Source organism: Leuciscus leuciscus (assembly GCF_965113295.1).
Source record: "Leuciscus leuciscus genome assembly, chromosome: 24".
NCBI classification, from domain to species: domain Eukaryota; kingdom Metazoa; phylum Chordata; class Actinopteri; order Cypriniformes; family Leuciscidae; genus Leuciscus; species Leuciscus leuciscus.
In genome coordinates, this window is record NC_138723.1 from 28,083,017 (window position 1) to 28,100,219 (window position 17,203).

Sequence of the window (17,203 nt, forward strand, 5' to 3'; positions counted from 1 at the left end):
GAATAACTTGAAGGTATAGTTAAACAATAATGACTTGATTTATGGGTGAACTACTCTTACATGTACTTCCTCACAGAATGGTCCTAAGGCTTTAGTAGACATTTATAGTTGTGTTTTTAGTTTTTTGGAAAAGGTTGTCATCACTTGCCCCTCAAGTTGTTCCAAACCTGTATGAGTTTCTTTCTTCTGTTGAACACATGTTAAAGTTGACTTCCATTGTTTTGTTTTTTCCTATTATGGAAGTCAATGGCTCCAGTAAAACTGTTTGTTTACCAACATTCTTCAAAATATCTTCTTTTGTGTTCAACAGAAGAAAGAAACACATACAGGTTTGGAACAACTTGAGGATGAGTAAGTGATGACAAAATGTTCATTTTTGGCAGAACTATCCCTTTAACGGCTATAGTCTCCATCCACTTTCATTGTATGGAAAAGAGCTGCTTGGACATTTTGCAAAAACAAAAAAAATCTAACTTTTATTCCACAGAAACATGAAAACCGGCTTTGAAATGACATAAGGGTGAGTTAAATAAATTTTATTTTATGGGTAGACTATCCCTTTAAATTTCAATCTACATTCGCGCTACTAGTCAGCTAGTCCCCATCCACTTCCATTGTATAGACTTTTATCTCCAAAGGCAAATGATATCCCTTCGTGTTCCACAGAAGAAAGAAATGGATATGGAGTGTGAACAACGTTATGCTGAGTAAACAATGAATGACAGAATTTTAATTTAGTCTCACCTCAACTTTTACACACAGCGTCGATTTAGCGATCGCACTACGGCAGGCCGCCGTCAGGGGGCGCTACAGCGATGGAAAAAATAACGGCCTAGACTAGTCTAGAGGAAGGGGAGAGGCGAATTTACTATCCAATGATATCACACCAGAAATGATGCTGCTGCTCGCACTTTCGGTAAATATAGAAAGAAGGAAAGGACGTGCACGCACCGAAAAGCTAGGTCAAGGTTTTGAAAAAGAACATAAGCTTTAAATAGATCCACAGAACCCACGGGACGTCACGTAAATGCACGGATCAGCATACCTGTACAGTTTTTCTGCCTGCTGTTTTTAAAGGATCCTCTAGATCAGCTGCAGCGGATATAATGATGCAGGAAGCCTCTCTCCCGCTGCTCTATATGCTGAAAACAACAGTGCACAGGCAGTGACAGCCGAGCTCGAGCTCTAGTGTGGTTTAACCAGTCCTGTCACTTCCTCTTTGACGTGTGCATGTTTTGGACTGTCAGTTCAGTTGTACGTGCTTATTTTAAAACCAAAGGACTTTATGTTTGATTGCATGGAGGATAGTATTGGCCTGCTTTCCTGTTTTATTTAGTCGGATGAACCGGTAGCCAGCCGCTTGCTTCTACACAGCGCGAGGAAATTGCGTTGCAGCGACCGGCAGACACCTCGACCTGCAGCGGGGATGTGTGTGAGCTGAAGCCGCCGGATATTGATGGCCACGTCGCTCTGATAAGAGCCGATTTGAGCTAAAACTCCGCGCCGAAGGTAAGAAAAAACAAAGCGCGCGAAATATCTGTTCGCGGGGTTGTCACATTTGAAATGTTATTCTTTAACGTTCATTATTTTGATTTTAACGGTCGCTTGCGAGTAAGCTAGACTAGTAGTCACACGGCCTTCATTCGTGACCAAAATAGATAATTAAACGCCATAAATCCTGATTTTTCTTAAACGGATTGCCCTATTTAAACGAATCATTTGGGAGCTATAATGAGATTAATGTATGTGAGTCTTAAAGGGGTTAATTAATTGTGGAAGAGATTATTGTATTATTTAGATGCTGTAATTTTAGTCTTATCTTCAGTCTTTTACAGTTGTCTAGATTAGATGGGATTCATAAAGTGGCCAATCTTCACGGTAGCATGAATAGTTAATGAAGGTTATCGCTGGCCAGTCAAATCACTTATCACAGTTTGATATTGTAGTCAAACTCCTGTACATTACCTGTAATAATTAACTATTCAGTTTCTTGAGTTCGAGTTTATTTATATGTTCATGGATAGTTGGCAAGATATCTTTAAAGAGCCTTACTTATTTCTATTTCTGTGTAATTTATAGATGGGCATGGAAATGGATAATTTTTGCCTAAGTGAATTACCTCAGGAAACCTGGTTATGAGATATATAATTTGGTTATTGGGGTGTTGAATTTGTGACCTCTCACTGACGGTCCATCAAAGTGAATTAGCTTTTAGAGATAACCTACCTGGTTGAAGAAGATTAACTTTACAAGTGTCATCCACTGTACAACCATATAACAGATGAATACCTAATATGAGTGATTCTGTGCTGTAAATAAGTGATATAACTTTTTTTTATGTCAAGATTTTTGATTCACAGTTAACACTGTTCCCACAGTCAGGAAAAAACTTCATATGGTGGGAAGGGGGCCTTTAAAAGGCCAGGAAAGGCCAGTTACATTTCTGTTTTGAATATACATTGTTGAAATTAAGCCAAGCTCTAAAGTAAATTATTAGATATACATTTGTTTTTGTAAATATAAATTCTGCAGTATGATTTTCTTAATGTGAGAAAACGGTCTCAAAAGGCTGGTCATATAAATGGCACAGACATGACACTGTTTCTGTGTGCATGTCCTTTTAATAATTGTCTATTTTTGGGTGGTTGTTTCCTTGATGACCTTGTTTGTCTTGGTCTGTTGGATACCAAAAGTTAATCAAATGTTAGAAATAACTTACATGGTTAAAGATTAGAAAGCCCTCGTGGTTTTGTTGCTCAGAGGCAAAAAGTGTTTGTGTAAAACATAGTTTTGGATATAGTTTGGCTTATTCCGTCTAGCATCCATGTCTATCTATCTATCTATCTATCTATGTATCTATCTCTCTATTCATCGATCCATTCATCCGTATGTCTATCTATCCATGTCCGTCCGTCCATCCATCCATCCATCCATCCATCCATCCATCCATCCATCCATCCATCCATCCATCCATCCAGTGGTTGATTCTAAATTTTTTACATTTGATCCCCAGTCCTAAATTTGTGGTTCCATCCTCGATCATGTCTTTGATTAATAAACATATCGAACACAGTCCTGCATCATCCAGTAATAATTTCAGTCTTGTCAAGATAATTGGGACGTTCTTCATGTCTCAATTGCAGGGTCACAATTATCTTGTCATGGAATTGTTAATTTTAGCTGCTATTCCACTTCGGAGCCTTCGCGCAGGACACTCCCTTTCGCTAACAACCTACATTTTTAGTTAGCGAGACCTCATAGTTTGCCATGTTCTTTTCAAGCACATCGATGGAGGGGAAAAAATGCTTCCCTGTATCTAATTATCTTGCCAAAATGATTAGGTTTGTCCTTAATGAATCCTGTTATGAAGCAGCCATCGTAGAAAGAATGAGTCAGAGTATTGATTGCCTCCCCCCCTCCGCCCCGGCCGGAGAACGCTTGCTAATGGCTGTAGCTCTGGCAGGGATGTATGGGTGGACGGTGGCGAGGCAGGCCGCTGCCAGGCTCATGACAGCATGCCGATATGACCCCGACACCGTCAGCTGCGGGTTGTTGCCACACCGGAAAGAGAGGGAAGCCAAACAACGGGCCGACACTACACAGTTGCACCTTGTTATTTATAGCCACATAGTAAACACTGAAATGTATTTCCTCCAAACAAGGCAACCGAGGGGCCACAAAGCTGCTACCAAACATACGTGTGTTCATATGGGCCAGGAAGTTTGTCATCCATTGTGTTATTACTGTGAAAGAGCCTGTTGTGTGCTTTTGTAACAATGGCTTTTTTTTTTCTTGGGTAAAATGTTACCATGGTTTGATACATTTTATATCACGATAACTGGGTATATTACACTATAGTTATCTTTGCTGGAAAATAAACCCAAAAATGTGATATATTACATAAAAATGTAATGTAATTGCATAATTACATAAAAATGTAATTACATAAAATGTTTTTTGATAATCGCCTGAATTGAATACTTTAAATATACTTTAATACCTTAAAAGATGACAAATGCATGTCTGGTAGCAAATCAAAGCAATAAAATATAGCTTAGTTTGCACAAAACAGTAGACTTTAAAACTAATATGATATAAAAATGTGCTTAGTCTGAAGCCAATGTAGAGTAGCTTATATATGAACACATGTAATTGCACATAAGTAGATTTTTAGGTTAATTGTATTTATTTTTTCATTGTTCAATACATGCTCATTTTATAATTACAACCATAAACAACCTACCTTTAAACCGTGTCTACACACAAAATAAATAGCTGACATTTTAATAAACTAAGAAATGCACATCTGTGACACAGGTTTCAGTGGATGGTTGGTTTTTTGCTTGGTCAAATCAACCTAATTTCGGAAACCTCCCCGGCTCAAATTTTGGATTTTGGTAATATTTTTTCTGAAGAAACCCAAAGATAAATAGCGATGAAAGTCAAAATATTAAATGTCATGGATGAATATTTACTGAGAATTTTGTAGGGGTGGGGTGGGGGGGTGGGGGGGGGGTGGGGGGGTGGGGGTGGGGGGGTGGGGGGGGGGTGGGGGGGTGGGGGGGGGGGGGGGGGGGGGGGGGGGGGATGACAATTTTCAACTGAGATTTGGAGCCAAATTACAGGGGGGGTAAAAATGACTTAGGTCGGTAGGTCTATTAGTTTAATCTGTTGACTTTAGCAATCTTTGTTGCATTATATACCAACAGTGACAGTTCAAAATAGGAAAAAGCACTTCTTGTGTTTTTTGCCCCAAGTTTGCATGCCTGTAACTCAAGAAGTATTAGGCATTGACACTTGCTTACAGATCTACCACAGGCTCAGCTCCCTCCTACTTTCACTCGCTCCCACGAGTCTACATCCCTACCAGAAGCCTACGATCGGTCAATGAGCGACGGCTCGTGGTTCAATCACAGAGAACCAACAAAATCACTTTCCAGAACCTTCTCATTCACGGTTCCTTGCTGGTGGAATGCAGAATCCCTGACAACATTCAAGACAACTGAAAACTCAGTGTCCGTGAGCACTTAACTTTTCGTTTAGTCCTCCCTTGTCTGGCTTATGCTACTCTGAGCAATGCCGTCTGCTAAATGACTAAATGTAAAGTATTAAAGATATCTTAATATCCTTTTAGATTCTGGTTCATAACACATTTTTTTTGTGATAGCTTCATTTTAAAGGCCGTATATGGTTCAATCCTAGAGATATGGAGATTGTGTTCATACGCGTGATATGACTGACAGTCGTTGGTGTACAGTGGAATCTGTTAACCCGTGTGTAACAGTAGCACTTTTCCCTCGAGCGGGCAGAGAGTGTAACAGAGACGCTCGACCCTCTCATCTCCAGACACTATATCTCTCAGGTGAGACCATTAATAAATGAAGTGTGTAGGTTTATGTGCGAGCGCTTTGTATCATGTTTGGTATAGCTTGTTCCGGATCTCCTTCCGGATTATTCTTGTGGGGGGGAGAATCATCTCATCAGTCATTCTGGCATTGATGCGTTCTGTTCTATTTCTTGCTGGATTTTCTTGGCAAACGTTTCCACTGGGCACCACTGGTATCTCCGCTTCCACATATACCCCTTGTGCTCGGTAATAAGCGTACAGTAGCAGGAAATGTGTTGGTGTTGGCAGAAGAGCTGTGTGGGCATATGCTTGGGTGTTTTTATATAACTTGCGGAAAGTTACAAATAACCATACCATCTCCATCGACATCTCTATTCCCTGTTCTGCTCATTAGTCAGCTCAGCTGATCTGGAAGAGTTGATTCCCGCAGTTCACAAGAGGAACGGCATCTGGATTTAGATGTGTTTTAGATGGCTAGGATGAAGATCCGTAACCCGAGAGTGATCATGCGATCTTAATGGAATAGTTCATCCAAAAATGAAAACTACTCGGCTTCATGTCTTATCGAACTTGATTTTTTTTTCCTATGGAACACAAAAGGAGAATTTTGTGCATTATATTTCAAGTCTTTTGAAGTCGCATGATAGTTTTGTGTGATGAATTGAAATATTAATTCCTTATCATGGCTTTGAATTAGGGCTGCACGATTATGACAAAAATCATAATTGTCGACTATTCCCTTGAAATTGTTATTAAATTACGATTATCACAATTTACATGGAATGATGTTTTGAATAGTTTGGTCTTGGGACCCCCATTTCCTCATGGTCATCAAGCTGCGACCCACCTTCTTAGGAATTATATAGGCCTATTATAATACATTTGTTTACACAAAAATTGTTGACATACACAAGTACTCTCCCCCTTTACTTAATATACAAATAAATTGTAAGAATATGACTAATACTGATAAATAAACAGTAGGCCTACGAGGTTAAGCTATTAAATAGCAGTCCCAAACTAGTTTTTGTTAATACAATCTTGGTATGAGCCACCACAGTCATTTAAAAATATACAAAATAACCAATAAGTGGCATTTTGGGGTTATGGAAACAACAGTTACCATTGGTGATACTACAGTACTTACAAGAACCGTTAAAGTGAGTGCCGGCTACGAGCGCAGTATAACGACTGACAGGACATAATTTTGTTTGTCTGAGGTGAGAGACTTTTTTTTATTTAGTATCAAGTTATGAAAATAACGATAGAAGCCTGAGTCAGGCTATATGTCAGTGTTAAATCGGACCGATTTTTACTATTAATAATAAAAGATAAGCTAATGTGCATTGTAAATATGTCAGTAATTTATCTTTTTTGACTCATTCTTTTTATAAAAATGATTTAAAGGTTGAAATATGTGAGGTTTATCTTTTTATAAAACCTTTTGTGTCAAAACTTTATTTGAACTTGTAGCCTACCTAGATGTTAGTTGATAACATGTTGCAAGACACTCCTTTAAAATCTGGCCATACTTTTTAATGTTATTATTTTAATGTTTTGGCTATGTAAACAAAAAGTGCATATCGATGCTAATTGTATTTGTTATTTGCTGGTTTTCGACATAAAACTTGGTGAATTGATAAACAGGATTCTGTGATAACCATTTTGGTCACTATAATCATGAAATGAAATTGTCATGCCATTTCATCTCTAGTTATGATCAACTAAAATTTTAATGATGTGTTTTTACAGTATAATATGCAAAATACAATTTTGTATAAAAAATGTGTACCTCTCATTCTGTTCTTTTCTCTGACATTTAAGGGTGACATATATAGGCCTACAAAAACTCTTTTAGGTCTAAAACAGTTTGGATAGTTGTTAATATGAGAGTTATGAGACATTATTTAAGAGATTTAAGTATTGTATTACACGAGTAGCTCTCGGCCACTTTCATTTTTAAAAAGTAGCTCTGAAATGAAAAAAGGTTGGAGACCCCTGCAGCTTTTTTTTGGGTGTAATTGCGGTTTTGAATGATTACGTAATCGTGGCATCTGTTATTGTAATCGCGATTAGAAATTCGATTAATTGTTCAGCCCTACTTTGAATATAGTGTCAAAGTCATATGAATTACTTTAATAGTGTTTTTGTCACCTTTGTTGGTTTTTAAGTGTTTTTGGGGCCATGGTCACGATAAACTGTTGTTGTAGAAAAATGTTTTATTGAAAAGACAATACAGGCTTGGCGAGTACATTGACGTGGGCGTTTAGCCTAAATAATGACTGAATTTCATTTGTGGGTGAACTCTCCCTTCAAACACATCAGAAGCCTCTGTGTGTTGAAATGTTACCATCCGCTGACCTCGTCCCAATTTCACAAATGGAAAAGTTGCATGGACCATCCCCAAGCGATATTGCGCTCATGCTGCTTGTGACGGCAAAGCCAAACGTCAGTGTCTTTTGAAATTTTAATAGTGTTTGTCCGCCCCACTTACAGTAATAGACTTGGAAAGGCAATAACACTGAAAGGACCACTCTATTAGTACAGACTTACCTGCTTCAACCTCTTTTGTGACATCAGTACTTCAGGTTTTTGTTTGTGTGCGGGCAATAGCCGTTCTCCACAAAGCAGAGCGCTATTATTAATGAATGCAATCAGGAAATGGCCAGTTGGTCTTAATAGGTTCCTAATCTTGGTAACAAATGGGTCCATGGTTGTGTGGTTTGTTCCATTATGAGCTCTGAACATAGCGAGAAGAAACTGTACATTTCTCACTTTTTTGCACTTGGATGGACACTAATGGTATTAGGGTGTGTGTTCACGCCCACTGTGACTTTGATTGATGGTGTCGCCTCCACTGAACTTAAAGAACTGACTAATAAATATATGCTGGTGCAACGTTAGGCGATATATATTTAATATATTATTTTTGCTGACAATGTAAAATGAATCAACATTGTAACTATTGCTTTGATTTGAATGTACTTTAAAGACCATTAAGCGCTAACACTTTAAAATAAGGTTTTATATGTTAACATTAGTGAACTACATTAGTTAACATGAACTAACAATGGAAAATATTCAACAACAAAAATAAAAATTCTTGCGACTGACAAATGTTTTTAGAATTTCTTTTATTTACAATTTTTTCCATGAATCATTGTAAACTATTAATTTCAAAAAAAGTTTGGTCATATCTCAAAAAAGTCCCTGTTTGACATTTTTCATGTATTCAAATGTTTCTGTAGCATCTCCAATTTTTTTTTTTTACAGTTTTAATGTTAGTTAAAGTTAGAATTGACAGAATTGTCGGTTTTAATGATTCAGAACTAGGGCAGCACGACTGATATTACGATATTTTGTTTTTCTGCAATATATGTTTCGATATGAAAAGAGTTTCCCCAGATGAACAGCTCTGTTTGAAAAGAATGAATAATTCTAGAATGATTGGGTGATTTTGTAGGGGAGTGAATCTGCATAGAAACTAATAAATATATTACAAGCATATAACTAATTAATCGGTGTTCGGAGCAGCTGGCCCGTACGGATCACGGATCAACTACGATCCCTATACAAAATTCAAAACTCTGATTCAATGATACATAAATATAAATATTGATTATACATATTTAATATCGCCAAAAATCTGAAAATAGTCCTCAGGTGGCATTTTTGTCTCTCTTACACGAAATCTGTCAACAAATTCTGATCCATTTTTTCAATAATTGTTTTAAACTTATTGTATGTGCATGAGTTTGTAGCTGAGTCTATTTTGTTTTCGTGTGAGGTTTGTGTTTAATCTCCTGGCTGTAAAATGATACTCCAAATCAAACACCTGATGCAGCATTCAACAGTGCGGTCGATTTCTCAACCCTCAAGTTATGCTAATTTCACATAAAAATCAATGCCAGCCCAAGTCCTTCTGTTCTACAAACTGATTTTTCATATTTGCTCTGCCTTTTGAATATTTACACTCAGCTTAATGTCGAAACTGGCACGTTGCATCAGAACTGCGGTATTTCCATTTATGGTTTTCATCATTACCAGCTAATTGAAGCCAGAAACGCTAGCTGGTGATTCTGACTTCGATTAGGTACATTGCTGCTAGTGTCTGTGGTGAGGTTTTTGGCTTCTGCGTTTCGACAAAGTTCCTCTCCGAGTTCGTATCTGATAGGGTACCAGGGCCAGTGGAATTTTCCCTCCACCGCACACGGGTCGCTTGCGCCATCACCCCGTTCATCATTCTGTCGAAACAGCCTTGTAGCTCACTTGCTAAGCGATTTGCATTTTATTGTGAGGTTTTTTACATTTGCATTTGTTATCACAGCAGGTATTTGCAACGCAAAGCAATGCAGGAGGAGAATGAAGGGGCTGAGGAAAGATTGCCATTCAATTTTGTGCTAAGCATTATAGCGTAGGTTTAAAATGATATGTTCCTCAGCGTACAGGTGTCACATTTGCATATATTAATCCCTATTATTGCTCGACTTGAGTTTGGGAGATTTTCTTTAGTTCATATGTGTTTGGTTGCATTTGTATGTCACAGTGTTTTTGCATTTTCCCTCCTAGCCATGTTATTTGTTCCTCCCCATTACCCAACAGCATATCAGCAGTCACATCAGCTATCCACCTTATGAAACTCATGCATTATACCCCGAGCCCCCTAATGTGCTCCGCCAACACCAGCGACGTACCATCTCAGACTCCCGACGGAAGCCGTTTTCTCAATAGGTTTAATTTTTGCAGCGACCGGACCCTAAAAAGGCTTTTTAATAGCTCAGAGTAGAAGCTCCGCATGAGATGAGTGGCTGACGATTATCTGAGCTCAAATCCCCGTGAGGTGAGTGATTTATTACAATAATTTAAAGAAACGAGTGAGCACGGAGGCGAGCCACTATCAGCTGGCCCGCTCTATAAATAAACTGCCTTTTCTCATCATCCGCCCCTCACGTCAAGGGTTTGTTTGCGCTTCCCTCTTCCTCCGTTTATTCATGCGTCTCGTGTAGCGGCGCGTTGTCTCCGACTTATTTGCCTCTAATTTTATCTGAAGCAGAAGAGACTTCGGATGCTCTGATAAGAATTTTATGGTGTTTTCAAAAAAGCTTCGTTGGAAGCAAAGCACGTCGCCCTTGTGTGCGATTAGTATGAAGGAAACACTTTGGAATGGATTATTCTGTTTTGGCAGCGATGCACAAGTATTGCACTTTACATACGAAGTTATAGTTTTTTTTTTTTTTTTTGATTTTAAAGCTACAATATGTAAGATTTTTGTAATAAAATATCCAAAAATCACTTGCACAGTGAGTGTGATATATTTCCTGCAGTTGTGTACTTACAATATCCCAAAAGTTCCCAAAGATTTTTAATTTCAGAGAAATTCCAATTTTAAATAATGGCTCCTCCCTGTCGCCCTGTCCCACTTGTCGCCTGTCAATGACGTGATATCCGCGTTATCCCTGGTTTCCGCTTGTACTGCCATAGTAACCATGGCGACAGACGTGGACAACTGCGTTACGTCTAACGGCACGCGCAACTAAAGCACAAAGAATCGACAACATTCTATAGTGTTTTCATTATAATGTTATGTAGGCAAGGCAAGTTTATTATGTTCTGTTTATAATAGAGCTGCACAATATATCGAAATTATCGAAATATCGCAAATGTATAAATCGCTATATGCATATCGCAACAGCTTGCAATAACTGGGGTCATGAACAAAAGACAAAGAGAAAATCCCTCACTGCTCACTTTTGTAGCTTTAATAAGAATCAGTATATATTTAATTCATATGGTGAAAACTAATCAATGTTTTATTTTTTACATTTGATTATTCAGTTTCTGTTGTTAAATAAACCTAATGTAGGATAACCTGAAACCCTGAACCCTGTGGTTTACACTGATGTTAAAATAACTCTTCTTATACTACAGTAAAACACTGATGTTCACTTTCAGAAGCTGTCGGGATGTTTTCTTGTCACAAAAAGAATGTGAAACTTTTAATTTTAAAAGCATGTCGAATGTCGCATTATTTATGAGTTATCGCATATTGCATTTTTCTTCAATATCGTGCAGCCCTAGTTTATAATGTTATGAATATGGTAGATTGGCGCTGCACATCTTGCTCCTGAACTGTATTTTCATCTAGTATTTCAAGTGATTCCTGACATTCCCGCTCGGTTTCCAAGCCATGACTAGAAAAGATTTTAACTCTCTCCCTGCCATTGACAGAATCCATTACACATCTTCTGAAAGATTACTGAATCTCCGGATCAAAACACGGGTGAAGAAGCAGCAGAAACAAGCGATAGAAGCATTGGTTACACACATGTAAAATAACACAATCATCAAACATTAAACAGCATATAAATCAAAACTGCCTAATGTTACTGACCCAGGACGAGCTGCAGGACTGTGAAGCTTTCGGGTGTTGATGGACTCGATCTACTCCATCTGTGTTATGATCATCGTTCTGAATCCCATCGATTTAGTCTTTGACAAAAACACGATTTTCCCAGCTATTTGTTCAAAATGTTGCTTTTTTATGGAACTTTCCCACATTCAAGTGTTGATAAAAAACAATACATTACACTTTTTTTTCTTTTCTTTTTTTTTCTGTTCTTTCTTTCTTTCTCTGCGTGTTCAGATATTCATAGAACAAAATATTTTGGGGGCCATGAAATTTTTGTGAAAAAAAAAAAAATGCACTACTGGTAACTGGATTATTAATAATATCATCAATGTTTTTGGAAAAGAAAAAAACTAAAAGCAATATGACTGTCTCAAATAACTCAATCATAGTCAGTAATGTTGGGCTTTGCATTTGGGCTGAAACTGAATAGTGTTCTCATTATAATGTAATATAGGCTATATGGCAGCTGCACATCTTGCACGTATTTTCATGATTAAAGTGATTCCAGGCATCACTGCATGCTTTCAAATCACTTTATTTCATTTTCATGATCAATCGTCGCGGTCACGTCCAAGTCCTCGAGTACTCGTGCTCATCCCTAGTGGTTTCCCTCCAGTTTTTGTTCTTTAGACTTCCATTTACAAGATATATATATAAAAAAATATTTTGTCGTCCACCAGGATTTTCTGATCACTTAGCTAGCACATTTCTTCTCAACAAGACACATGATGAAGTTACTGAAGGTTAGAGGTTTGTAAAAAAATATTAGCAGATGCTGCTAATTGTTTCATTTGAAAGAATTAGATCTAAACTTTGACACCTACAAATGAGATAATGGTGTTAATTCTTATGGCAGTGATGCCCGTATCAAATAACCCCTTTTGAAACTTCGCATTCGAGATGTACAAGACTATTAATCACGATAGCCAACAGTTGTAATATTCAAAACACTCCCTTGTCCTTTGTCCTGTTACACAATGTGTCCAAAGCAAAGGAAACAGAAGGAAGTGCTTTGTCTCCGTTGTGTGCTCATGGATTTACCGTTGCATTAAAAATCCTGTTTTATATTGCCGTGTTCAGTAGTTACGCTGGACCAGTGACGTGGGTCATGTGCGTTCAGAGCCAGCAAGTGTCAGGCTCCTGTGTCTGCGTAATGTCGGCAGCGTTGAGACGCCGGAGGACTTCAGATCAATTAAATTGAACAAATTGCTGTTTGGTAGATAGACGGGTCGGTTAACAGAAACCTGCTGATGGCGGGATAACGGATGAGTGGCGTTGGTGTTCCTTCCTCAGGTCGTCTAGAAGAATGTGAAATGTCAAACATACACAAAGTCCCCAACATGATTCCTGTTTTTGAACATCACATAGTGAGACATGGATACTACTACTTTTAAGGTTGTGGTAAAAGTGACATTTCTTGATTCATGTTACTAATTAAAATTTGACACTATCGTTCATAAGTACGATTTGTTTTTAATCGCTTTTGAAAGAAGTCTCTAATAATCACCAAGGCTGCATTTATTTGATCAAAAATACAGTACGGCGGTAATATTGTGAAAAATTATTACACTTTAAAAGAACTTTCCGCATCATTACTCCAGTCTTCAGTGTCACATGATCCTTCAGAAATCATTCTAATATGATGATTTGCTGCTCAAGAAACATTTCTGATCATCACCAATGTTGAAAATGCTTCATATTTTTGTGGAAACTCAATATCCCTAAAATCAGGATTCCTTGAATAGAAACTTCAAATTAACTTTGTTTAAAATATATATTTTTTTAACAATGAAACAAATCGTACTGACCTCAAACTTTTGAACGGTAGTGTAAATATTAAAGAAAATATTTAATATGATCATTTTAAAATAACACTCCACCGTTTTTTCTTATTAAACTGTTATTCCCTTAACTAAGACGAGTTGATGCATACCTCTCTCATCTCAGTGCGTGCACTCAATCGCTCTGGCGCGCGGCGACACTTTGATAGCACTTAGCTTAGCCCAGTTCATTCATTAGGACCCAAACAGAGATGAAGTTAGAAGCGACCAAACACCTCCACGTTTTCCCTATTTAAATACAGTTACACGAGTAGTTACACGACCAAGTATGGTGACACAAAATAAAACGTGGCGCTTTTCTAAGCGGGTAAAAAGGATAACTATAATGTATGACGGAATAGCACTTGGGAGCACTTCGACTCGGCGCAGTGATATCATCACTCCTGAAAAATCCTCTCCCTCTCACTTCTGTCATTAGAACCAACGTCACTTTTTACTGCGCCGAGTCGAAGTGCTCCCGAGTGCTATTCCGCCATACATTATAGTTATCCTTCGTGTCATTTGGAGCGACCACTTATCATGTGGTGCGACCAATAAAAGCAATCACTGTATTAAATTTAAAATAAAATATCTTATTTCTGTGGCTGAAATATGAATCACTGATACAGTATGCTTTAGTAAATTATATTTTTAAAACATTTCTATTATGTGATTTACAGGAAAAATAAGTCTGTTAACTAGATTTAAGAAGGCAACTCAGAAATTATAGAACAAAAAATGAGATCATTATTTACAAAACCTCAAAAGACATGCAAATACTTGGTTTCTAAACACTTTAATTACAAATAACTTGTAAAATAATGTTTAAGCATGTTAAGGAAATTAATTAATTTTAAGATAAATCACGGTCGCACCACATGACATTTTTTTAAGGCTACGGACAATTCATCTAGATGAAAAAACACTAAAATCACTTAAATTATTTTTTTTAATGAATTTAGGTGTACACAACATCCTTAATGTTTGAACAATTGCAACAGATATTATTATTTTTTGTATTTTAAAATTGGCCTGTCAAAAATTCTTATACGTCATTGACCCACATACCTCTCTCGTCTCAGTGCGTGCACTCAATCGCTCTGGCGCGCGGCGACACTTTGATAGCACTTAGCTTAGCCTAGTTCGTTCATTCATTAGGTACCAAACAGAGATGAAGTTAGAAGCGACCAAACACCTCCACGTTTTCCCTATTTAAATACAGTTACACGAGTAGTTACACGACCAAGTACGGTGACACAAAATAAAACGTGGCACTTTTCTAAGCGGGTAAAAAGGATAACTATAATGTATTGGCGGAGTAGCACTTGGAGCACTTCTACTCGGCGCAGTAATATCATCACTCCGAAGAAAAGCGCCACGTTTTATTTTGTGTCACCATACTTGGTCATGTAACTGTTTTTAAATAGGGAAAACGTGGAGGTGTTTGGTCGCTTCTAACTTCATCTCTGTTTGTTCCCTAATGAATGAACTGGGCTAAGCTAAGTGCTATCAAAGTGTCGCCGCGCGCCAGAGCGATCGAGTGCACGCACTGAGATGAGAGAGGTATGTATCAACTTGTCTTAGTTAAGGGAATAACATAGTTTAATATGAAAAAACGGTGGAGTATCCCTTTAAAGGCAAATATGAATCCGTTAAAACAATATGATGTGGCTATCATTATATCATTACATTATTAAGCAACCATAATTTCAAGAGTTACCAAGTAATTATTGAAATAATTAGTGTTTAATAATTTAATTCCAGATGAAATTAGCTTCGTCATCATCTTGTTATCATAATAGTTTTCAGTTTCCCTCCTGTAGGCGTTCCACATGAAATCAGATGTCTGGAACTGCTGCGCTGACTTTCTAACTTGATGCGTTGTCGTAATTGTACACGGCTTCGAGATATGCCCAATCGTGGTGGACGCCAACCTTAAAGAAATCAATAAAGAGCTCTTAGCTTCCCTGCACAGCTTAAGGCAGCACCATATGAAATGTCACGCATATCTAATCTACGGGCCGACCTCACATTAGCACTGTTAAAGTGAATTAATCTCAGAGGTCGATGTGTTTCTGGGAACCGCAGCGTTGCTTTAGTGAGCCAATATTCATCATTGATAGATTTCATTAATGTGAATTATGGTACCAGATTTTATTACGCAAGTTTTTCCAGTGCAACCTTTGCATTGGTTAAACAAGAACATGTTCTCTCAGATGTTTGAAGGAAATTTTGGTACATGCAAATAATCAAATCATTTAAAAGTTTTGAACGATTAATAACAGAATGAAATGAGCTCAAGCTGAGACTGTATATTTGCAAGTTGAAGGTCACTCTGTCTCTTTAAAGTAAAACAAAGTGGCCATTAATGGCTGTAGTCGGGTTAAACATTAGAACACAATGTTCTCGAGAGCACACTAGACAGATGGTTTCTGTCCAGATATCTTTTGCATTTAAAGATCTAGAGATAAATTATGATGTAAAAACCACCTTTTGCACATATATATTTTTTTTTTCTTTGGTTGCATCACAATTCACATTCTTTTAGTGCACACTAGAAGAATGCACCTTACATGTGATTGGAAAGTACATACTAAGTGTTGTAAGACAGTACAGCAGTGGCAGCTTCAGCTCAAATTCCTCGTTTTTTTTTGTTGTTTTTTTTGTAAAGAGATCCGGCACAAATTCCACTTCTGTAGAACAAGGGATTGTGGGTAGTGGTCGACCCAATAGTTTTTTCAGTGGCTCATGCTAATATTTAGAGTGCAGGATGGCTGATAAAATGCTGATATAGCCTAAATTATTAATTAATTATTAACACTTGCATGAGTATTATTAGCTCAAAAAGCAAGCATGCATTGCATACTATTTAGGATGGCTAGTTTGTAAATTGAAATGATGCCAAAGTCTATGTTGCATTGCATGTGTAAATAATAATTGATTCGAAGTATTGAAATATGTAAGTTACTAGCAGGTCAGAATTAATGCCTGCAAAATTCCACAAAATCGGATCAGCCCTCATTGGTAAACATCAACGCATTCCCCTTTCCTTTGTGTGTTTGTTTATTAAATATTTTGGTTAATTTAATTATGCTTTCAGTTACTAATGAGAGTGTAGTGTTTTAAATGTTTACCTCACCATGTTTAAATTTATTTTGACAATTTTGCAGATTTCCCTGCGGGAAATGCAATAGATGTTTTAAATATTTTGCCTCAACATGTTTAAATTTGTTCCGCAGAATTCCGGTAGATTTCCCTCCAAAATCAGTGCGGGAATTGCATAAGTGTTCAAAGGCTCGAGTCAATTTATGAGGTTGGTGTCATTATGTCCGTTTCAATGACTCCTCCCTGTTCATTTTTTCCCCATTAATTCTCTTTTATTCCATTGATGCTGCGTAATGCTTATTGACAGACCTGCGCTCATATTAAGCTGCAGATGTTCCTCTCTCCACTGACTGAATCTAATAGCTATCAGTCAGTCTGGAAGAGTGAATGCAAACAGGAGGGGGGCGGAGCCTCTCAGGAGCACAGCAGTTAGTGGGCCGTCTCTGAGCCGCTTTCATCACACCAACTCCAGCCAATCCCATTACAGCCTTTTGCATTTCCATGGCAACAGAGCTTCATAGC

General features: G+C 37.7%; 1 protein-coding gene and 1 long non-coding RNA gene across 5 annotated transcripts in view; one reads left to right on the forward strand and one right to left on the reverse strand.

Annotated features, from left to right (window-relative positions):
• Nucleotides 1–835: 835 nt before the first annotated feature.
• pitpnm2 (phosphatidylinositol transfer protein, membrane-associated 2) overlaps nt 836–17,203 on the forward strand; it is a 64,131-nt gene continuing 47,763 nt past the window's right edge. Inside the window, exon 1 of one of the 4 annotated variants that reach the window (XM_082157925.1) lies at nt 836–1,509. The gene's annotated coding sequence lies outside the window, so the exon portion shown is untranslated. The remainder of the gene's footprint in view (nt 1,510–17,203) is intronic. The other 3 variants (XM_082157927.1, XM_082157928.1, XM_082157929.1) reach the window with 3 other exon arrangements.
• On the reverse strand, nt 13,526–16,294 carry LOC309489366. Its single transcript, XR_014202399.1, has 2 exons — nt 14,991–16,294; nt 13,526–14,061 (listed from the first exon to the last, which is right to left on the reverse strand). It is a non-coding gene; the product is annotated as an uncharacterized lncRNA (long non-coding RNA).